Source organism: Atractosteus spatula, chromosome 2 (genome assembly GCF_055471065.1).
Source record: "Atractosteus spatula isolate fAtrSpa1 chromosome 2, fAtrSpa1.hap1, whole genome shotgun sequence".
In the NCBI taxonomy this organism is placed as follows: domain Eukaryota; kingdom Metazoa; phylum Chordata; class Actinopteri; order Semionotiformes; family Lepisosteidae; genus Atractosteus; species Atractosteus spatula.
Genome location: NC_142707.1, coordinates 30,279,507 through 30,303,694, shown reverse-complemented (window position 1 = coordinate 30,303,694; position 24,188 = coordinate 30,279,507). Strand labels below are relative to the sequence as shown.

The window sequence follows — 24,188 nt, the reverse complement described above, 5'->3', positions numbered from 1 at the left end:
AGCCTGTATTTCTTTACACAATTGAGCTTGATCTCAAGTTTTAACATGCTCTAAGCAACAAGGATAAAACAGTACAATACTTGTGTGCCCTTCTGAGTAATGTTTTTTTTTTTCTAAACCCAGTCTGTAGTGTTGGTGCTATCACTGTTGTAGTTACAGTATGTTACAGAAAAAAAGCCATGCTCTTTTATCCGGTCTTGATTCAACCTTTTGAATTTTGACAGACAAATTGGCTGCTTTTTTTTCCATCTTATATTTAGTTTTTCTTTAAAAAATATCTAGGTCATTGCTTTTTTAAATGTTTTTATAGCTTAATACAGTACAAGCACTGTAGCTTCCTGAACGTCAAGATGATGCCGTTGTGTGCCTTGTGAGCAGAGCACATTTCCAGTGAAAGTGGGAATAAGCCCGGAGATAGAAAGGATGGTGCAGTGAAACAGATGGCAGAAAAATATTTTAATCTCGGAAGGTCATCATTTCAGCCTAATTTCCCAGAAGGAGGCAAAAGTCAGTCAGCCCGAATGTAAACACTGAATTATAAGTAAATGATTTAATAGTAGTATAGGACAGGAACCTTAATGTTGAATAATCTAGGGTAGCAGTGTATTTAAGTGATGAACCGTATTTTGTTTTATTGTTGTGTTTTGCATATGTGAAGGAATGAGTAATGTTTATTTTTGTAATACAAACCATGCTGTTTTGAGGAGAAATAAGGCTTTTACAGAGAACAGTTACTGTTACAAGAGATTGAGACTCTGGGTGGCACAAAGCATATTTGTGGTTAAATTAAACATGCTTCACTGATCCTTAAGTCTTTAATAAATACACACAAACTGTAGCATCATTCATATGCTGTCACTCATTTTAGGTTCATCCCTCAGATAAGCCATTTTTATTCAATATGTACAGTATGTTCCCAGTGTGTCCTCTTACTGAACCAAGAAAAAAAATTCTAGCACTTATTTGCTCAGAAATGTCTGGAGTACTCAGCTTTTCAGTGATAAATAAGTTTTCTTATATAACTATAAACACATGTCTTCCCAGAATGGGGTATATAAAATATTACCTCCATCATGCTTCCGACTTTGCTTAAAGTACAATCATGAGCCAGGAGAGTTTGGGAACAAAGTATATTGACAGATGAGACTTTAACCAGCTAAACCGTTACCAAAGTAATGCTTCAAAGACATCTGTGAAGCCTGGTGAAGGTGATGCTATGGTCTGAGAAAACATCACTGCCTCTGTAACTGGCTCATTCACCTTTGCTGATGATGTAACTGAAGATCAGAATGAATTCTGAGGATTACAGTTACATTTTGTCTTCTTCTGCAGAAGAAAATACTTCCAAACGTGTTGGGTGGTAGTACACCATGCAACATAACAATGACCCAGTGCAAGCAAGGAGTTTGACTTGGGCAGTCTGATTTCACACTTTTCTCCTGATAAATCCAAGTGAGTGTGCATTTTACATGCTAAAGAAAAACATCTGAAGTTGGATCATCCCAAGGACAAGGATAGGCACCAACACAAAGAGGCTGTAGCTGTGTCTTTATAAAACATCTCAAATAATTATAGAAAGTGTTTGGTGGGCTGAAATGATCACAGGCTTCATGCAGTTCCTGCCTCAAAGAGATCAAACTTTGATCCAAAACTGTGATAAAAAAGTACCTCTTTATACAAAGGGTAGCAGGTGTCTACAGCAATCTGTCCAGCTGTGTTGTTTAAATGTATTCCAGAACTAACCAAATCTCTGGTATCCTTGGCAGGAATACAGGCTGATTGCCTATTCTCTACTGTATAATTCCAGTTTTAGCTGTTTTTTATAGTTCCTTTTCCTAGATTCTTCTTTTCCCAGTAATGAGGGGAATTGGAATTTAAGGGTGTGCAGCTATACTGTGTGCTAACATTGTCAGAGGTATTCCAGAGTTTGGTTTAAACCTCGCTTCCAGTCACAACTTTCAAAATTAGGTGGTGTCTTTCCTGTAATGTCCAATATAAATGTCTCACAGTTGGCCTTTCTAAATATCTTGCCTTTCAGATGGATACAGCACTGTCTTCTGTGTTTTTCCTACTAGGTTGGAGTCAAACAGGTGAACTAGATTCAGTGAAATGTAAGAAGGAAACATTTCATTAGGCAAGGAGAGAAGCCAAATCTCAAAGGCTGCCTTTTTTCCCCAGTATGCAGCCTTCTGTGTTTCTGCAGTAGTAATGTAGTACTATCCTCACTATGATGTTTTTAATTGCTTTTTTTGGAAGGCGAATACTCTGAATTAACAATAAATCTTTGTGGCAGCCCAAGTAATACAGAGTCTTAAAGATTGAAGGCATGTTGATTTTGCCCAGACTTTACAAACCTTTAAATGTGAGAAGTTCTGTTTGGTTGGAGTGGTGAAAGAGGAAGTATTCTTGTTCTTTGCTGGGGCTAATCCAGGTTGAAACAGTATCTCTCATCTGTGTAAAGGTGTCCTTCTGCTGGAATGTGGTGGTTGTGCTATAGAATCCTTTCCTTTCTTTGTATCCCCCAGGTTTCAGTAAGCTGGTTTCTACTGAGATGCCTGATAAAGGGCTGGAGGGAACAGAGTCTGTGGTCAGGAATGAAGGTTAGTATTGTCTTACAAGTGGGGATAAATCTCTTCTCACCAACCCCCACCATTACCACCTCTGTCTTGACTGAGTACACACAGTATGTAGCTGAGCTGAGAGAGTGCTCTTCCTTTGAGTAAGCTCTTTTAAATTTTAGTATTCAGATTATAAATTAATACCTTAATACTGTAAATTGATTGATTAATTACATTAGCAATTTTCTTAATTCATGTTATTTTAAAATTATACACTCTATATCATAGAAAATGGAGGAAGTTTTAAAGATACTAGGCCGGGATAGTCTACATTGATTTAAGAATTTAATTTATTTTGTTTAATGGACTTGCTAGACTTTTTGGAACAAATAAGCTGTATTGTGTATAAACATTTCTTAGGTTTTCGGAAAACTTTTGATTAAGCACTGTCGAAGACTAGTTTTGAAATTTAAACCTGAAGGAATATCCATGTGTTCTGAATTTCTTAACATGCAAGTAGCAAGATAATGATTAAAGACTAAAACCTCAATGTGGGTTGAGACAGAGCAGAATGGGAACTCACAGGTGACCTGCTGCTATAGTTGTTCATCTTGTGTTGGGCATCTGAAGATGTGGCAAAGCAAATATGCAAAGAGCTGGTGAGAAAAGGCAAATAAGTGTTAAAAAATATTCAAGGCTGAATAGAGGCCTATAAACGTAGACAAGTAACAAAAGGAAGGAGCATTTGTTACATACTGTATAAGGATTTGTGTTGAATTATCACCGTCTGTACCTTAGCAGTATGTTAAAACAGTGCAGCAATGTTTACTAAAAATTAAATTATATAAAATTTAGTACAGCTGTGGTGACTATAAGATATTATTGGAAATACAGTCCAAGAAGGTCTTAAAGGTGTATCATAAAAAGAGATTTTATTTTTGTCTTGAACAGTGGGGATTACAAGGGATCTTCATAAAAGTAATGAACATTCTGAGAAGTACTGTCAGATATAATAGAATATACACTAATTAAGGAAATGAGGACTCATGGATCTAAGTGAAAATTAAGAGGAAGTGCATTTAGGAAAGAAGATTGGAGATGGTTCTGTCTAAAAGATCAAGGGGTATCGGCAGAGACCTACCTGTCCTTTGTTGTTGAAATTGACTATCTTATAGATGTTTTTTTTTTAAAGAAGATTGGGCAAACTTCCAAAATCATGCTTTAAACCAAAAAGGAAATCCATTCTAAAATAAATGTGCTTTTAAGTACTACGCAGAAACTGTCAGTAATTCCTGGTTTGATTTAAAGAATTATATAACTGTCACAGATACACTTCCTGAGAGGCAAGAGCCTTTCCAGAGATTATACAATTATATAGAATTATATAGATGTGGAAGCTCAATGTTTTCTCACAGTCTGCTCTCTACCTTCATGATAGATGGGAAAGAAGGCTGGTGAGTGAATTACGGGATGCAAGCTCTGCAGCAAGCACCCAGTCCTGGCTGTTTCATTGTTCCTCAAAGAGACGGTCATCCCATTGGCGTAAACGTTGAGGACATGGATGCACCATGAGTTATGGGGGGGGGGGGGGGGGAGTGGGTCACAGCCAGGGTTAGACGAGACGCAGCACAAACATAAAAGTAATTTATGTAACTGCCGGCTCCAATCCATTGATGGGTTGCTAGAACCACAGCTGTTACTTTTTTTGGGACCCACCGGCCACAGATGCATGATGCCTTTGTTTAATCATGCTGAAACACATGGAAATCAAAGAGTGGAATGAGTTTGCGTGTCGGCTGCTGTACTGTAGATCCAACTGCAAACCGTTTTAATTGTGGCTGTAATCAATAGTCTCTGTGAAATGTCTTTGCAATGGTGATGGATAAGTTTTTCCTGCCAAATTGAATCTGACAGTGTGTTTTGGCTACCCCCCACCCCCATTAGTTAAGCCTGAACTTGTTCATTCAAATGAATAAGGATATTATGCTCATTATTTTAGGCTTTCCCTTTTTTGTACATCTGTCTTGAAGGCTAAATTGCTTTTCTTACAGATGCATTTTTATTTTGTCATACAGTTCTTAATCTTGCATGTACATCAGGTTTATAAAACATTTCACACAAATCTTAATCTGTCTTAAAAAGCCACAGTAATTTTGGACTGTATGGATTCTTTGTTTTCATGCGCTTTATTTTCTTATGTATCAACAAATAATACAAATTGATAAAGATTACTCAGATTTGTTTTATACCAAATAAGACATTGTTTAAGATGTTATTTCAGAGGTATTTGGGCATACAAATTAAACCTAAGCTGTTCGAAATTATATTGAATATATTAGTAAATGTATATATTAGTAAATATAAAAATATCCTCTGACAAAATTCAGATATGTTGTTTGCTTTTGAGTTAAAGGTTAATTAGGTTACACAAAACTAAGAACATTGCACTGTTGAACACAAGTGGTACAATATTTTTTTACACTTTTCATGAATTTCTAATAACTTATTCCATACACTGTTTTCCTTTTTGTTTAGCTTATCATTCAACTTCCTTATTTGTGTAAACTTTCTGCTTCCCTGACTGGTATGTTGAACCTAATGTATACCAGGAAGTGATAAGTTTAATTCACATAGGTTTCATGTTAGGTCCCTGTGTACACTAACTTTTGCAAATTCACTTATTTTATGCCAAATAGAAAGCATTTAAAATGTTTTTCAACTCAAACATATGGTACTTACAGTAACTAGTATTAGAATTCCACAGTGGTGTTAATTTTGCAGCTTGCACTAGTTTAGGGTAAAGAAAATTAACAGTTGTCACAGCCCCTACTGGTTCAGTCAGACTGAAACTGGGTAGGTGGTTGGATTGTAACTATTTCTAAATGCAGTGAAAGCCATTATACCCGAGTAACTGAACAAGTTTCTACACCCATTTTATTCAAAGTTTTTTTTCAAAGGCTGTAAGTAAATGTGTTTATAGTGAGATCTTTCTACTGCTGTATTAAAACCCTTTACATTTTTCAAAGCTTTGCAATTAGAATTGTACTGTCATAGAACAATATCTGACAAATTAAAGATTCCACATAGTAGAGATCCAACAATATGCAGCCTTTAGCTGATTAAATTAACTTGCTGTTGAAGCACTAAACTGAAAGATGTTGCTGTTGACACTATAAATTAAAACATTCTTCTGGTTGACACAAAAATGCATGCATTAATTTATGGATTAACTTTTATTTTATCCATCTCCCGGATTTACAATGTTATGGATGGAATAGAGCATAAACACAAAGTGCAAGATTTTTTAGTATTACTGTCATACATCAATATTTTAGAAATGTTATGCTTTTCTTCTTAAATATGAACAGTTAATCTGATAGATGACAAGTCTATTCTTCATACACAATTTTGTAGGTTCACCTACAAAAATGTTAGTTCATATCTTAAAGTCTTACCTCCTGTGTGTGAGAATGAGGACTTGTGTGACCACAAATCTGTTAGAAATAAGGATTCCTGTGTTTTGGGATCACACCTGTAAAGGAGAAGAAGAAAAATGCAGAGTCCATCCATTTGTCATCAGTGCTCTGCCAGCTGATAGGAGATGTCCATTGTCGGCCCAAACCCAGTGAATCTCATTTATAACTCAGGAAGAACCACCTGAGAGATCACTTCTCATAGCATCAACTGCAGCTCACACTCATCAGATGACACTCAACTGACCAGCCAATAACAATAGTTTTGTGACTCAAAGTCACTTAGCTATACAGTACATCTGACCACTTTTTTTGACAAAAGATGATCAAGCCTGGTTTTGTTGCTGAGCTTGCAATAGTAGATCATATGTATAATCTTTATAAATAAACAGCTCTGTTCAATAACAGTAACACTTGTATGTGGCCCATTATTGCTGACTTTGAGAGCAAGCTTTTTTGATTGGAATTGTGTGATTTATACTTCCCTTGTTACAGCAACACAATTGCAAATATAACTCTGAATTTACAAATAAAAGTGCATTTACCCATACATGAATGGTCACTTGCTTCAGGGAATTGCTTCATTTCAGACTTGATTCCAATACAAAAATATCTTTCAAGGAAATTAAGGTAGCTACAATGAATGTCAACTGCTATTTTAACAAACCTCTAACCAGCATTGTTTATCCAGATAGTACCCAGGAATTTGTCTGCCACATTCCATGCTATTCTTATGAGCTTAAATTTAGTTTGCTTGCAGGTCTTCAGTTGGACTCAGTGTGGCCTGTTTTGCAAGGACACTATTGTCAAACTTAATTCCAGGAAAACCAAACCATCTCAAGCACTGGGCAAAACATCCAAAATGCCCTTTGTAGGCCTTACTGATTGTTTGCTGGAACCATTTGCGTTGCTCTCTGTAATTTTTTACTTGGCTGCTCACTTTGCAAAGTTCCAGACTGTTTTGTCTGTTGAGATTCATACTCATTCCTTAGAAGTAACCTATTTTAAAAGGCCTAAAAACTTGGCCTCAGATCATGAACATGAATGATCAAAAGGAGCACTAGCTCCCTCAGTGATTTTTCTTCTTTTGATCCACAATGAAACTGATAATAATCTTGTTTACTGTTCTAAAACCCAGCACAGATTTAAGCTGTAGTTCTTGCTGAGGAAATGACTCGGAGTCCCCAGAGAAGGTGAAACACAGAGAAAGCGATGTACTATTATATTTATTCTGGCATGTGAGGTGATCAGCATCTGTGGTAAGGTTGTAATTTGTGTGTTTGTGTGAGAAACTAAATTTATTTCTCTTTGTTTTTCCACCACTTAATCCAGTGATAGAGCACACATCTGGGTTTTCAGGCCAACAACAAATTAAGTTTTAAGAGAGAAAGATTAGCAGAGCCATTTAATTTGATCGGACTTTAGAATTTGCTTCAGTATAGCAAAGAAAGATTGGCAACCCTGACGAGATGTCAATTTAAGATCACAGTATGACTTTTACTTTTTATACTGTAGCATCAAACCAAAAAAAATAATCAACTTCTTACTTTAAAATAAAGCATTGCCATTATTTACTCATATTATTTGAATTATATGAACCACAAGACTTGTATTCAGATCAAAGCTACAGCGTTAACTTCAAGTGTTATGTTTCTAATTTTTTTTACATTAGTGAAAGATTAGAAAACAATATTTGTTGTTGGCTGACTTCATTTATTAGAGTAGCGGGTAAAGTGTGTAACCTGTATGAGTCACAAGGTTCTTCAGAGGCCTTTTGTAATATTGTCTTGAATATTAGGTCATTAACAGATTATTTTGGTTATTCATCATGTATTAAACAGGTGACGAGGGGAAAAAATAAAAGCACAGCCGTCTTGGGTCTGACGGGTAAGGTTAAACAATGGAATATGTGTAAACACTGACCCACTTCTTATCCGCAGTGTGGCCATTGTGTTCCCAGATTATAACAGATGTGACTTGAACAATAAGCTCTATAAATAAAAGGAAGTGACTTATAAATAGTTCCATGTGCAGCTTGCTGTGGAATTCAGATATGGATAATACATTAAAGTAAATCTTCAGGCTTGATTCATTAGAAATGCTGTTCAACTAAGAATGCAAATTTGACTGACACTGTTGCTAAGGAGCATAGAACAGTGATTAATCAACATTTAGTAAGGGGTGACAAATTCTCAGAAAGGTGTGGCATTTCGTATTTATTGCACAATCTGTGGGGAAAATGTTTTTGTGTAATGCAACACCGTCACCATCACTTTTGATAACCGCTTATCAAATTCAGGGTCAACGTGGTCCGGAGCATATCCCAGGAAGCACGAGGTGCAAGGCAGGATACTGTCTCGATGGGACGTCACTCTATTGCAGGGTACAAACGGAGACAAACAGGCCCATGCACTCATGCCATTGCCAGTTTTACAGAAGCCAATTAACTTACCAACATGTCACTATACTGTGGGAGGAAACCCACATGAACATGGAGAGAGTGTGCAAACTCTAAGCAAAAAGCACTGCAGGAACTGAACGCAGGGCCCCTGTTCTGCAAGACTGCTGTTTCTTAGTCAGTTTATGTTTTGAATTACCTATCGTATATATGCTTTTCTGCATGAAGAAAAGAGCATAAATTGAAATCGTTCTGGTGAACAATACATTGTTCTAATCCTTTGTTGTCAGGGGTTCAGTGAAGATGTACTTATGTATACAGTAGTGTTCATATCAAGTCATAATACATTTCTGTATTATGGAGCACCAGTACAAATACAAAACTGAATAATGTATTGGTTCCTAGTATTTATAATTATTATTGACTGAGATCTCTTTAATCTTTAGCCTTGTTATTGGAAAACAAAACATTTCACCACAAGATATTCTGTCGGCGTTACCATGTTCCCTAGCTCAGATACAAAGAGAAAAGCCAAATGTCAGTCTGGTCATTTTATAAGAAACAGTACAGAGCATGTGGGTGATCTACCATTGCCTTATTAATAGCACAGCCTAGATCCCACAGCGCTGTCAAATGGTTATGATGTTCGTTCGGGGATGTAGTGGACAATTTCACATATTTTAAGTTAGATTCAATACCTTCCAGTCTTCACTTTGCTATTTCTGCTATTTAGTTTACGAAGTCAAGGGAGAACCTTGGGCTATCATTAAATTAAAAAAAAATCTCAGAATACCAGATCACATTTTGTTCTCAATTGGCTTTCCTAAATTCACAGATCATGGAAAATACCATTAGCAGAAATCTTTTGAAAGATCGGTATTGCGTATATTGATATACAGTATCTCAGTTGCGTATAACTGTCCATATGACAGTCTGTATTCCGGCCATATGAAAATGGATACAATGTAGTCCATAAGTATTTGGACAGTGTCACTGTATTTGTTGTTTTGGCTCTGTACTCCAGCACATTGGATTTAAAACAAAACAATGACTGAGGTTAAAGTGCAGAATATCAGCTTTAATTCAAGGGTATTTACAGGTATGTCTATATTGGGTGAACCATATATAGTAGGAATCGCAGCCCTTTTTATATCTAGTCCTCTTTCTAAATCTTCCAAAGCTGCATTTTGGTAATTGTTCACATTTATCATAGTTATTGGACAAACTCCAATTTGTGAAAATTTCTAATTGTGAAAATGAGATTCCAGGACTCTGATTGCAATAGTATGGCAATACAGAAATAACATAAGCAAGTGTAAGCAATTATTATTATTATTATTATTATTATTATTATTATTATTATTATTATTATTATTATTATTATTATTACCCATTTTAAGAAGGTGTGGTATGTTCACAGATTTAAAAGAAGTGTTTTATGTTCCTCCTTATGATCAACTAACAGGATAATTTAAGTTCTATATAGTGCCTTGCAAAACCATTCACCCACATCCAAATATCCTATTTTGCTGAATTTAAAAGTGTGTATATGTCATTTATAAGTGAATATTTTAATGGAATCTCATGTAAAACTGAACACTTTATGACTGGAATACCTAAGGTATATTTCATCAGGATTACTCCTGATAAGTCCCAAATTTGTCTCGTTTGAAAACAATCTTTTGCTACTTATTTGCAGTATTACTTAAAAGGCTTTGTTGCAAAAAGAGGGATTTTTTTTTTGGTAATGATTTCCTTCTGCCACTCTGCTAAGCAGGCCAACTTTGAGACATTTTCTCCCATTTCGGACATTGAACACTGTAACTCTTTTAAAGTCATTGTTGGCCTTTCAATGGCACCACTAACCAGTCAGCCTGATCTAGGCATTATCTGAGTAGTAAAATACACCTTCCACTTCTTAATGAATGACTTTACCATGTTCAAATGGATATTCAGTGTCTGAAGTTTCTTTGAAAGTTTCTCCTGTGCATTTGTGCAACTTTATTCCAGAGTTGTTTTGTGTGTTCTATTGAATCTTTGCTCCAAATAGCTGACTGAAGAGTTAGTGATGTTAATTCTAAAATCATATGAGCTGCTATTATTGCAGACAGAGTCCATTCAACAAATTGCTTGGCTAAATTGTGACTTGTCAAAGTAATCTTATGCATCTGAATCAATTTTGAGTCATCATACTGTAGGTAAGATGTGTGCACAATCAGCATTTTAATTCTTGATTTTCTTTGTAGTATTCAATAATATGATGATGACCCATTCAGTGGTCTGATTACCAACACATTGGGTGAGTTGAATGTGAGATACAGTGTGTGGATGATATTATTTGAACACCATTTTATTTAGAAATTGACATCAGATAATGAATTGTTAAATTGTAACTGAGATGAGAAATAACATCTTTTTACTCAGTCTTTTGTGATGGGGAACAATCTGAAGTGATTAGCCACAGACTTGGTGGACTGAGGAGTTTTGGTTTAGCAAAGGTTTTGGCAAGATCATTGGATCATAAAGCAGTCTAATGGAAGAGATAGGCTAAGTGCCCTCCTTTCATTTGTGACCTTTCTTGTCTTCTTAAAATATATAAAAAATGAATTTTTAGTACCCCTTGATTTGTGTGTTCAATGTCTAGTGCCAATAAATCCTAGGACATTAGGATCCTTAATCCATAATTCCATAAGATCCATAATTATGTTCTTATTTTATTTAAGTTGCTGCACATCTTTACCTTAAAATGTAGATCAGACCCAGGTCTCTAAAGTTGTGTCTTCAGTCCACTGGGGCTCTTAATTGTAGACTAGACATGTTTGGACCAGTACAACAGATTTTCCAGGTCGATGGAATCTGGTGATTTTAAAGGTTCCTTTAAACCTGCTTAATTTTTTTCATTAGGCTTAAACTGCTCTGAAATGACAGGTACAATTTTTATTTGTTTAGAAGACACTTGTATGATAAGGGAAAGCTATTAAAGCATGCATAGTTAGGATATACTGTATGTCAACGGAGCTTCTGCTCGGAAGTCATGTAGGTACTGGCTTGTATTTGTCATGATAACACTTTACAGTCTGAACAGTTTGTTTTTGTTGGTGTGTTCACCTTAGCCATGTGATTCCACTCAAGTGAAAATGATTACTCCATACTGGGTTGTGCCATCATCACATAGTCTCTCCACCCAGGCTATCTGATTTCCTTAAGAAAGCAGACAAGACTAACCACCACAGAAACTGGGTGTATGTTAAATAACCTTTTATTACTCATCATTGTTCATATGGGAATGGTTGAGCTGTGTACAGTAATTAGCCATCTCCTCACAGTAGTGTTTTTCGTGTTCATACAAACACAATCTCCATTTTGCACTAATTTCAATTTTCTGTTCTCTTTCTTCTAAATTTAAGGTTTAGGTGCATTTAGCAGGCTTTGAGTAAAAGAGGGTTAACTCATAATATGGGTCAAGTTGTACTTTCTAAAACGAATGTTTGCAGCTCTCAATTTAGGTCACCCTTTATGTGGCTCTGATTTTCAAGTTGTTAGTTAGGATCTAAACTTACTGTCGCCATTAATGGGGGTTTTGGATTTATATAATTTTATAAAAGTAGAAAAGATACAGAAGTTTGGGATTTTAAATGTGTGTGCATATATGCAATTTTATTTCCTACAGTTTTAGGGTTGTTAATGATTAGCATGTTTATTAAATCAAGTGGAAATTTTAATTTGATTATTTAACTTTGATATTGGTTTTGTGTTTTGATTTCTAATTGTCAATTTAGAGCAGCTTATTGGTGCCATTGATACTGTGTAACTGATTTTATCTTTTAGAAGTATGACATAACTATTATTGTACATATGCCACAAACACAATTAAGGAAATTGGACAGTAAAGGTAAAAATATTTGGCATTAGTCTGACGATTCATGTTTCTTTTAGTTATCTTGATTGTTTACAGTGTTTCAGCCTATGCAAGCTAGGCAAATCTGTGGTTGATTTACTGACTGGGTGTACAGTGCTTCAGAAAGAAGAATTGCATGTTCTTGTCTTTCATGTAGTCTGTTTCATTACTTCATTAACTGAACCGTTCCAAACCTAGGATTACAATGCCAGTATCAATGTGAAAAAGTAAAAATGAGGTGATTACCCATTATGATTTATCTTATTTACTCTATTATCTGAATTTCAGCAGGCAATTTGTGCAAAGAAACGCGAGGTAAAAATAACAGGATCAATTGTTTATGGTAAGAGAACATGTAAATTCACCTGTACTGTATTAAGAGATTGAGTGGATTTAATAAAAGAATGCATACAATCTCTGTACTGAAATATAAAGGTCCCTTATATATTTTTATATAAGGAACATATAAGTATATATTTACACAGTTAAATGAGCTTGTTCTATGCTTTTATGTGACGAAAGATGACCAGCATAGTGCATAGCCATGTACATTTTGTGCCAAGTTCTCTGGTTTCCTCTCTCAGTCCAAAAAACATGCTGTCAGTCTTAACTGGCTTCCCTCTATGTGCGTCTTGATCTGGCACACCACCACAGTGTATTGGACTAAGCGGTTATTGAAAATGACTCGAAAAGAACATGAGAAGGGCCAAATGGCTTCCAGTGGTTTGCAACCTCTCTAGCCTGTTTTGATAGTTAATCCATCCAAGGATCTCATCCAGGCATTTCTTAAATGAAGCTAAAGTACAGACCTCAACCACACGGCAGGATATCTTTCTTACAGTATATACTCCCACAACTGTCCGGGTAAAGGTACTTCCACTATGGTTATACAAGTGTTATATCTGTCCTTCTGAAAGTGTCGGAATTTTCATGATCTTCTTTTTATACGTCATTCTTGCAGGATTTGGGGGGGTTGAGAAAATGAATTCATTGTTTGGGAGAAATAAAAAGCACACATTGCTTTAGAACCCATTGTTAGTTTTCAAAGCAGGTCTAGTAAAGTTTTACTTCAACAAATTGAATACAGTACATCGAATAGGAAACAATATTTGAAGATAATTTTATTTTTGTACTTTTAAAATCCATGCGCTGTGTGGGGAAAAATGGGGAAAAAAAATTGGCAATACTTTTCTGCTTTGCTGTGGAATTGTTCTTGCAGAGGCACCATGGCTATAGATTGATCAGCCATATTAGGTCTCTTTTTGAGTTGTGGTTTGGGAGCATTATAAGGATATTATCTGGCTAAGAGCACTAAATAGAAGAATGCTTTTCACATGTTTATGGAACTGATTTTCTATCACACACATTCTCTTGCTTCATTCCCAGAGTTTGTAAAACCTTTTCAAAAGCAGCTTTCCTCCGGCCACCTGTCTATCCAGGATGTGCCCTTTCCCCAGAATCATGCTGGGAAAAGTGCTGATCGGTGCGTCAAGTCTGCCATTCTTCGCAGAGGACTTGTAAAGTAGATATGTTTTGCTCAGTGAGACTTAAATTCCACAGGTTTAGCTGGATTAAATCATGATAGCAACTAGAAAACTGTTTAATAAGCTCAGGAAGAAATTAAGCCCTTAAATATGTGACATCTGTAGTCAGAATTGTTTATATTTGCCAAACATATTAGTGTTAGCCGAGTCCGCTGTTCAGTGGCAATATGCAGCGCTTCCTTTCAGATTTTTATTTTTTTAACAGATGCGTGGGTTGTAAGAAGAGCAACACATGCAGGCAGCTTTTTGTAGAAACATGATTGTTTCCACTGAGTTGGCCAACCAGTCTGGATTTGAACAAATTAATAGTACGTTATTAGCTTTGTGCTATGCTTTTATCATTTCCAAATCATATACCAACGTGTTTTTTGGTTTCATTCCATCTCTTTCTTACTTGGTTTACAGAAAACGCATTTTCAACCTCTCTTTGTAGACCAAGAGATTGCATTTTATTTTTGTTTTATAGATTTTTTTTTTTCCATGATTTGAGGACTCATTCTAAATGTTTTGATTTTTTTAAACTCAAACATTTTCTGGTTGTAAATCTTTGTGGTAGTAATTTGCTAAATTTATTAAAATGCCAGATACCCGTGATGCTGTTCATTCAAACAGTAGATATAGCTGGACACTTGCTAAGTAGCTTCTGAAGGGATTTATTTTTTCATTTTTGATTACGACTTCTAACATAGAGATCTGAATAGTAAACAGTATAGCTGGAAACTAATAAAATGTAAAAATCCTTCCTAACTAATATTTCTCCAAGACAGCTGCTACTAAAAATATACTTGTGTGTTCAGGCTACCAGGTGGCTTTATCTAATTGAGGTTTTCATCACAAGCAATACAGTGTACATAGTACTATATAAATGAAGTTCCTACCTATGAGAAAAGAATCCTCTCTTCTCCAAACAGGAATATGAGCTTTTCCTTAGTGTGAAACTTGCACTTTACTGAAATGTTATCATTTCATGCTTCTAGTGAATGATTGAAGTTATATTCTTGTCACTTTAAAAAAATGTTAAAAGTGCAAAATTCAGACCTTTTCTTGTAGTTAATTCTGTGTTGGTAGAACAGACTCTTCTCTCGGTTAAATTTCTAACCAGTGCCCCAGTATAGTGAAAGGGAACACTGTGGTCTAGGTGGTATTGTCCTTTGAACTAAGGTCCTTACTCCTTACCTGTAGGTACTAAAGGACTCATGCTTAGAGCTTAGAGTTTAAACCCCAATGTAAATTGCAATCTGGAGTTGAACAATTTCGCCTCCATGAAGTTCCTCCTTAATTCAATTGGTGAAGCAATTTCTCACTTCGCTACTGGATCTGCTGTGAAGTGGGACTGCTTATGCACAATAGTACTGCTATACAGCTTACAAACCCCATCCATATACTGTACTTCACCCTGTGATGGATGAAATACAGTAGTTCTCCTATACATTAAGTACCTTCCTTTGATATAAATGAAATTATTATTATTATTATTATTATTATTATTCAGTGATTTTTTTCTTTCCTTTTAGTTTAGTATCAAAGATCAGTGCACAAATGTTTCTGTCAGTGATTTGCAAGGTGGTCAGTAATTTGAGGCTCTCACCATTTCTGCTGTTTGTTGCAACTAATAGTCTTTGCAGAGCAAACACTCCAAATCTATTAAAGGCTGGTAGGGCTCTGAGTAAACATTCCCATGTTAAATGAGCCTTAATTACTACTGTTGCCACTACTACAAATATCCCTTATCTTCTTATCAGGTTATTAATGCTTATTATCAAAGTATTTAGGGATTTATCCAAGTTTCTGTTTGTATCGTTTTATTTGTAGTCTGTTGCTGTTATTAAGGAAAGCCTTAAAGAATGGTATACACATTGTTGCTTACGTAGTGTTTACTACATAAACTCATTATCCACTTAAGCATTTAATGGAAATCATATATCGAACAGCGTACGGTTTTAAGCGTCTTTTTTTTTACAGACTACATTATTTGTGTTTTCCAGGAGCTGAGTGTGAGGGTTTATTAATTCACCGTTAGCCCCAACTGCTTCAACCTCTCAGTATGCAGTAATACTATTTAACTTTTTTTAATATAACATCTCTGGACAGACTGCATTGGAACAGTTTGATAGGCATGACTGTAAAAACATAATTTGGAAAAATTCTCTGAAACCCTGTATTTATCAATAAATAATATAATATATAAATATATAATAATAATAAATATAATATAAGTTGGTATTGGTCTTTTGATAAAGAGACTAACAAAACCCTGTATCCATTATATGCCTTCACTTCTTCAGTGAAGGCATCCACTGTATAGCAAATGACCCAGAATTATGTTCTCAATAAACAAGCTTCCCGATTTCTCACTTAATAGATTTTGGTACTACCATGTCCCACTTTTTTTTAGTTTTATTGCCTGGGAGGATTGTGGTGTTCTGAAGTCATTAGGTGATGACTTTCAAGTTAAATCTGCCCTATATACGTGACACAGTTTAGTTCCTTCCATCTAACATTTTGCTTAAGAAGTTAATAACAGGGGAGTACAGTAATATTAATTAAATATAAATGAGCGAAAGTATTGAATTAATGTTTCCTACTTTAGGAGTACAAGGACAGAGGACATTTTCTGCTTTCTTGTCTGAAGTAACAAGAACAGCAGTGATACTTTGCTGTAGAGGGCTGTTAGACAGCAGCAGTCAATGACTTTAGGCCTTGATGTGGTTGGTCTACACTGTTGCCTCTCTTGCAATGCAAGGTGTTTCTCTGAATCATTGTTAAATGGATCATTTCATTTCCAATTATTATAATTCATGGTCAATCCTAACCGCACCTGTGGTAATTATTTCACATTTGATTAAAAGAATGGATTTTTTTGCCTTGTTTTTAAGAGTGTATACAGTGTTTATCTTAAACAAGATAATCTGCAGCATTAGTATATCATGGAGAGTAACAGTATGGAAGCTGTACTGATAATTTTGCCAAATGAACAGATAGAAACAGAACAATTGTGTGAAATTAAATGAGTCCAAGAAAATCTTTTAAACCTACAGTAGCTGGTAAAAAAATAGAACAATATGCCTCTCCAGCATTAAGGATCTCTTTTGCACTCTGACAAAACTTTTCTTTTGTACTAAAAACCGTCCTGCATACAGTATGTGTTGAGAACAGGCCTTCTCCTTACAGTGAGACAGTGAGATATTATTGGCTTTTAAACCAAAAAACATTACACATTTAAATGCTCTCTCCAGTCAGATTAAGTAGAAAGCACTGCTTCTAAGTAGTGTTTTCAAATAAACCATGGCATTCAACTTTTGGCCTTCCTGTGCATCTTTGTCCTGTTCCTGACTAAGCATCTGATGCTCAGACAGACACTTTCAATGTACTTCATTCACCATAAAAGTTATTGCGTTCCTAAAAGCCTGCATCATTTTTCTTACTTCAGTGTCCTCTAAAACAATAAGAAATGCAATTAAATGCAACTCTTCTTGCTTTCTCATGAGTCATGGAGATGTCATTATCTTGCAAGTGGGAGGTAAGAGGTGTGTAAAGCATTCAGGGGAGGCAGAAGATTCTCTGTGGTCTCACAGCCCAGCAACAAAGGTTATCCGTAGTGTTTGGAGCAAACTTAGTGGCAGTTACCTAACCTAAAAAAATTCTAAAAAGTTGACTTTGACATAAGTCTCCAGAGGTGACATCACATTTCATCAAAGAGCAAATATGTTGTTTTATCATGTTTAGATTTTAACCCCATCTTTCCATTGATACTGTATATTAAATGCAGTTAAAATTTGATTCAAAATCTAATTAAGATATCTCACTTCTTATCACTGAATTTCTTGATATGATCGCTCATTTTTTTACTTTTTTGGGTTATCCACTGAAGTAAACATCACATGTCTGTCACATCTGTGGAAATATGGTGCCACAGCTGAAGCCTAAATGTATTTTCCATTGGGCACAAAGAAGCAGGCTCCTTTTTGCATAGTTTTTGCTTTTGTTTTGGATTCTGTTTTTTACTTTTAGTAAAACTGCTTAGGAAAAAAAGGACTGAATCCAAGAAATGCTCAGTAATGTTGAAGCTAAATATTGTAGCCCAGTAATGTTGAAGCTGAAACTTTGCCTTCTTTCAAGAAATCACGTGAGCTCTTTGATTCAGTTAGCTGCTACCAGATGAGCTAGATCGGTCAAATACCCTTCTCTCACTTATAACTGTTCTTATGTCCATAAATCTGGTGGTTTGTTGCTTTATTTAATTATCTTTAACTAGATCTTTGTTAACGGAGCACAATGTAGTATCTGAAGGACAATACTAAACAAGGGACCAATTATTTTTATATTAATATTGCTCTTTGTTCTCAAACTTGGTTTCCTCACTGATGAATGTATGAGCATTCTAATTATTAGATCTTTGGATGTCTCATACATATGTAATTTCAAACAACAAAGTACATTTCCTAAACTGTAACTAGATTCAATATTAATTTTCTCTTTTTATAAGGATCCAGTTTCAAAGCCCTAGGCCCCCCATAGAATAGAACATTTAGACTGAGGACCATACACTGCCTATCTTTTTACCTGCTTTATTAATTTTGCAGAATTACCAAGACCAAAACTAAGTAATCTGACATTTCAGATGCTGGTGCCTGGATTTTGTGTTAAGAAGTGATACTCAGTGTTCTGGAATTCATTATTCATTATAAAGGACTCTATTGTACAAACTGAAGTTTAATCAGTAAAAAAAAATATACATGTCCAGAGATTGTGGGTCGGAACCTTTCTAGTCGTTGTTTAGTCCTTGCCAGTTCTAAGATGTTTCTGGAATGAAGAGCTACAGCAGACAGCTGAGATTATGGAATTGGTCAAATCTATTCTGACAAAAACTAAACACAATTACAGATGAAATCTTATGAAGACCACATATTTCTTCATCAGGTGGTTCTATCATGGCAGCTTTAGTTTCACTTATTTTATAAAAGTGCAAAAAGTGATTAAACATAAAACTAAAATTGGTCATTTGTGATTTTGAGATCTCAAACCTTTAGAATGAACTTATGGTTCACTGAAAAGGAAAAGGCACATCTCCAATTTGGATACTTTTAGTTGAGTTATACTGTAATGTTTTTGAAGTTCTGGATCAAGTTTTAAAAAGCTGCATTGTGGTATTACAGGTCATTTCTTCGTTGTAGAAAGCTAGGTGCCTTGTTTCAAATATCGGATGTGCATTTGAACAGTGGCTTAACTGAGCATTGAGATAACCCTTTATTGAAGCTTTAAATGCCCTCTTGTCTTGGTGTTTAGTACCCAGCCAACTTATGAGGTTGCCCTGAATTAATGTTACAGTTTTCCCCTTCCAAACATTGTTAAAGATAGAGTCACTGGAAAAAGATTTTTCCAGACATTTGATTATTAGATACAGTACAGGGCTATGAGTGTTAGTATGCAAAAAACATCTTCATTTCTTTGTGTGATGTGCTCAAACCTGAAAGAAGTATTAAGAAGAAAATAATTTTGTGAAAAATAAGGCAGCTTCCTCTGTGGTTATTTGTCTGAAAATTGTCAAAGATTCTTGGATTTTTTTATATTCCTTTAACAAACTTTCAGATACATCTACATAACTTTTATTATAAAATTATTCACTGTATTGTCTTTAAATCTTTCAATTTGTCTTGAAATGTTTTGTTTTTATATGAGGTTCTGACTTTTCACTGCATGGGCCACACAGACAGCACATATGGATTCAGTGGATTTGTTGCAGACTATTCATTTTACTAACTTGTGTGAACCCTGATCCGGTGTAAAAGGCCTGTGATGAGCTTTTACTTAAGAGGTACAGGAGGACAGTGATCTACCATAAGTCTCCAAAAGGTTGAAGTCAAGTTGTAATGGTTGGGGAAAAATAAACCAGAGCAATCGTAATATGAGAGGTTCATAGCCTTCATTTTTTGCAATAAATTTTATTGTGTTTAATGTTTAGTTTTAAGTCTTTATAGTGTTTCAGACTACAATGTGATGATAAAGTTTTTAGCGCCTTATAAGATAAATACCATTTTTAATATTAATCTTATGTAATTGAAGATGCATCCAAAATATTAATTGTATCCAGCTGATGGGACATATTAGTGTTTTACAATGTGGTGAGCCTTCCTTTTCCTTTTTCCCCTGAATTCAGAATTGCTTTTGCCAAAAACTGCCATTAGTCACTCAAAACAGATATGATTTAGTTCAGCATTTTGAAAATGTTATTAATTTTGGAAGGATTTCAGAGCTTGAAAATGAATGTATTATTGTAGGCTCCCAGAAGACTGCAGAGTGGACACTGAAAGGCTCAGCTTTGATTTTATGTTATGGGAATTGTGATGTTAAAAACAATGCTGGCCTAGAAAGTGAGTTTCCCAACATCTCTAAAGCATATTTGTGATCTTGCTTCATCTTCTATTTCTGTTTTTAAGTGCTGTCTTCTCCACCAGGCATTTGAGCCACTGGGAGCAAGACTTGTTTAGAAGTGGAGAATGAAGGAATGGGAGGACATTGGGGAAAACAAACAGGAGGAAATTCCAGTCTTTTCTACTAACTTTAGAATAACAAGAATACAGCTCTTTGGGATGTGGGTTTATCTAAATATAAAATCTTTTCAGATGATTTTTATGATTTATGATGAATGTGCAACATTTCTTTTTTTGCCAGATAAATGTTTATTGTAAAAAATTATCAGCAAGGACAGAAGTACAATTTAAAATCCAAACACTTGGTATTAGTTGCATTAGACTTTTTTCAAGTCCTTTTGTAGCTTTTGGTTTACAGCCAACGTATTGTGGGCTTGTGGACAATAAATAATATGAATTTCCAAATTGATTGATACAGAGAGAATGCATAATATTATTTATATAAAGGGTAAATGCTGTATTTAACAGGATTGGTTTCAATTAACTTCAAATGATTAGAAAAGTAGTTATAAAGTGCTTGAAATACTGTATAGCTACGTTGCCTTGCTGAAACAGGTGTTTGTAAATTTTCGTAGAATAATGTTAGGCTTTGAACTCCATATACACTTTCTGAAGCTTTTCATTTATTCGACTGTTGGGATGTTAATAGCTGTAATTACATTTTCACACATGATACAAATCTGTTATTGCTGAATGGTCTGGGACCAGACTTCAAGATTGTCGGTTTGCCAACACTGTGCTGCTACAAAGTTTAATAGAACAGAATAGTTTACTGAGTGTGACCTACCTTATCTAAAATGGCCTGGTTTTTACAAAGGTTTCAAAACCTTGGGTCCTATTTTCAGCTATTTTTTATATTGCAATATAAAATGCATGTGACTTAACTGCTAAATTTAAGTTTCCCATTTTCAAAGTTAAAACCTGTATATTGTATAATTCCTTGCGTTGTTTAAGTAGCAGGATTCATTTCCTACACATTATTAATAATGACATAAATACTAAGTAACTAAACATTTTTGAAAGGTGGTGGTGAGTTTTGCACGTATTTGCAGCTGTTTGAAAGAATCTCTAAAGAGGAAGGAATGATCTCAGAGTCCTAATTGTGTATCCGCAAGAATCCAGCCTGTGCATTCACTGAGCTAAATATAACCAAAAATTCAATATAGGTGTCATTGTTACTGAGAAGTCCAGCGACGCTCATGCCTGTCCTCATTTTGTGCTCGGTTTGGTAATGAGGGGTGACGTTTTAGCTGTGTTAAATTCTCAAAAGGTATACAGTACGTGTTGTGTTCATCTCATCATCATCCCTGGCTGATATTCAGTGTGCACTGGAAAGCTGGGCTGGAATAACAAGAAAGGGGGACGTAATTGTTTTACTGGATTCATTGTTATTTTGAAGCTTTAATTGCCAATCTGTTTGGTTTCACATTCCTCTAAAGCTGACCATAATTTAAAAACCAACTTTCACAAGAAATGCACAATTCCAGGAAGAGTTACTCAGGAATTGCATAATAGCTTAAATTAGGGATTTTCCTGTTGGCTTTCTACAGCGCTCAAGTAAGCAGTGGCAAGACTCAGTGCAAAAGAAGGATATTCACATTGACAATGACAAGTGTTTGATACAAACTTCTCAACTTATGGTATCGAATCAACTTATGGTATAAAACAACTAGAACATAACAAAGACAAAATCTAAAAGACATTATCCTTCTTTTTAAGATCATTTTGTACCCAAGTTTCTGTCTTATGCACATTTTCTTGTTATTCTCCAAGCTGGTTTATCTCCTCCGGTACAGCATTTATCATTTATCATTTATCACGGTTCTGGTAATGTTCTTTTTTCACCACAAAATAATTTCTAAATAAGAACAAATCTGAAAAGTTTTGATTGCCACTTACTAGGAATGGGTAGAATGGGTAGAACTCATTTCTGTGTTTATCCCCTCCTGAAATGAGAACCTTGTTTTTAATTGCAGTGATGATTTAAGTCAAAGAACACCTGGCAAAGTGTCAATGAGATTTGATTTGGGAATGTTATGGATTAGTCACTAAGGCACTTCATGTGGGCTGTTTATGTACAGTTTACTTTGAGCTGTTGTGATCAGAATATACAAAAACATTTGAACATTGAAATAAAGATTGCTAAATGTCAGGTTTAGCTTCTTCTCAGACATGCTGTACTGTATTACAAACTTGTTGCAATAGAAAACACTAGTGGAAGCTTTGAGTCAACTGTTAAACGTATGTAATATAACTCCTATTTGTGTCATTGATGTCTAAGGTTTGAACAGCAGTGCACACAGAAAACACCTTACAGATGTCATAAAGAAGATGAATGCCAAGTGTGCAGGTTTTTGTTCATGTTTTCCTTCTGTAAACCACAGTGAATGAGGCAATAATATAGCGTTCAATTTGTCGATAATTTCTGAATGCATATTACGGAACATGTGCAACGTGAACCCGGTCTTACCAGGAGCTTATTTGATTTTAGCTAGGAAGGTGAATACTAGCAGAGCTGTGCCCTTGGGTTTGCATTAAGAATGTCCCGACTCTGATCATCCATTATGATACAGCAGCCTATTGCCTGGCAATTGACATCAAGTGTCGCCACTTCAGCAGAAGAGATGCTGTGGAGTGTGGAAGAGGCTCTGCGAGTGAACACAGATTTCCTTCTCTGTGGTTCTGCTGCCTGCAGTGCTGGCAGCTTTCCAGTTCTGTTATCAGCAAAAACTGCGGGCTCTGTCTCAATCCAAACTTGAGCTGATGGCCCTTGGCTCAGTTAATCTTCTGACGAAAACTTCGAACCAGTAATTAGTTGTGATGTGCCTAGTAGATGCTGTCTCACTCACTCATTGCTCCCGAATCCCTGATCTGATCACATTAATATGTGGACTTTGGCAGACAGAGCGTCTTGCTAGCTGTCATTCTTTTACCGCCTGAGAAAATCGGAGAGCAATTAGCGTGCTTGTGGGGAAAAGCTATGCTTGGACTACCACACCAAGATGGAAATAAACTTTAGGAGAAAAACATCTTGAATATCAACTTGAAAAAACAAATGCCAGCTTCTTTTACAGGACTGGAAACAGCCTGCAGGGTGAGTACTTTTGTCATTTTAAAACCACCGATGCTGACTTTTCTACCCAGCAAATAGAAATTTTTGTTTTTGCAATGAAGTGGAAATTATTCAAAGACAAGTTTGATTTTTCAGATCAATAATTTCAAAAGGGGTTTTAAAGAACATGTCGATTATAAATTGTAATATGCACATTTTAGCTGCAGTGATCACAAATAGTCTTAACATTTTAATTTAAAAGTGAGGTTAAGGGTAACATTTTCTTACATCTACTATGAAACTAGAAGATAGGGTGTTCTTTTTAACATCAATTTTCTGTGTGGAAAATGTTCCTCTTTCAGATAATCTTCATTTATTCACAAAAGTGAAAGCACTCTAAGTAATTTTCATTTGCTAAAAATAACAAGAGTAGCTTTATTTACACAGCATGTTGCAACCCTTTATTTTTAAGTGATAAAAGCTAAAATACAAGTGAGTTCAGTTTTGTCCAAAAAATTGAAAGGTAAAAAATACATCTTTGTTGTGAGATAAAACTGCAATTCTGTGCTTTCTTCTCTGAAGCTGCTCTTAATTGCTTAGTAAACTGTGTGGATAAGGGAGTACCAACCAAGCAAAAGGTTTTGGGGCTGTTTGTTTATTATTTTTGACCCTGACACTTCTAAATTCATAATCTTTTTTTTCCCCCGATTGAGTTGCGTGGTTGATACTTTGATTTTTTTTTTCTGGTTGCATATGACCTATTTAGAGATGCAACTTAATTCTAGCAAGAATTATTCAAATTAAAATGTTTACAATACTGCTACAAGAGATACT

At 35.3% G+C, this 24,188-nt stretch overlaps 1 protein-coding gene across 1 annotated transcript in view; it reads left to right on the top strand.

Moving 5' to 3' along the window:
• The first annotated feature begins 2,578 nt into the window (after positions 1-2,578).
• Positions 2,579-24,188, top strand: part of LOC148839531 (pleckstrin homology domain-containing family G member 1) — an 82,674-nt gene continuing 61,064 nt past the window's right edge. The window contains exon 1 of the mRNA XM_088929353.1: positions 2,579-2,600. The gene's annotated coding sequence lies outside the window, so the exon portion shown is untranslated. The remainder of the gene's footprint in view (positions 2,601-24,188) is intronic.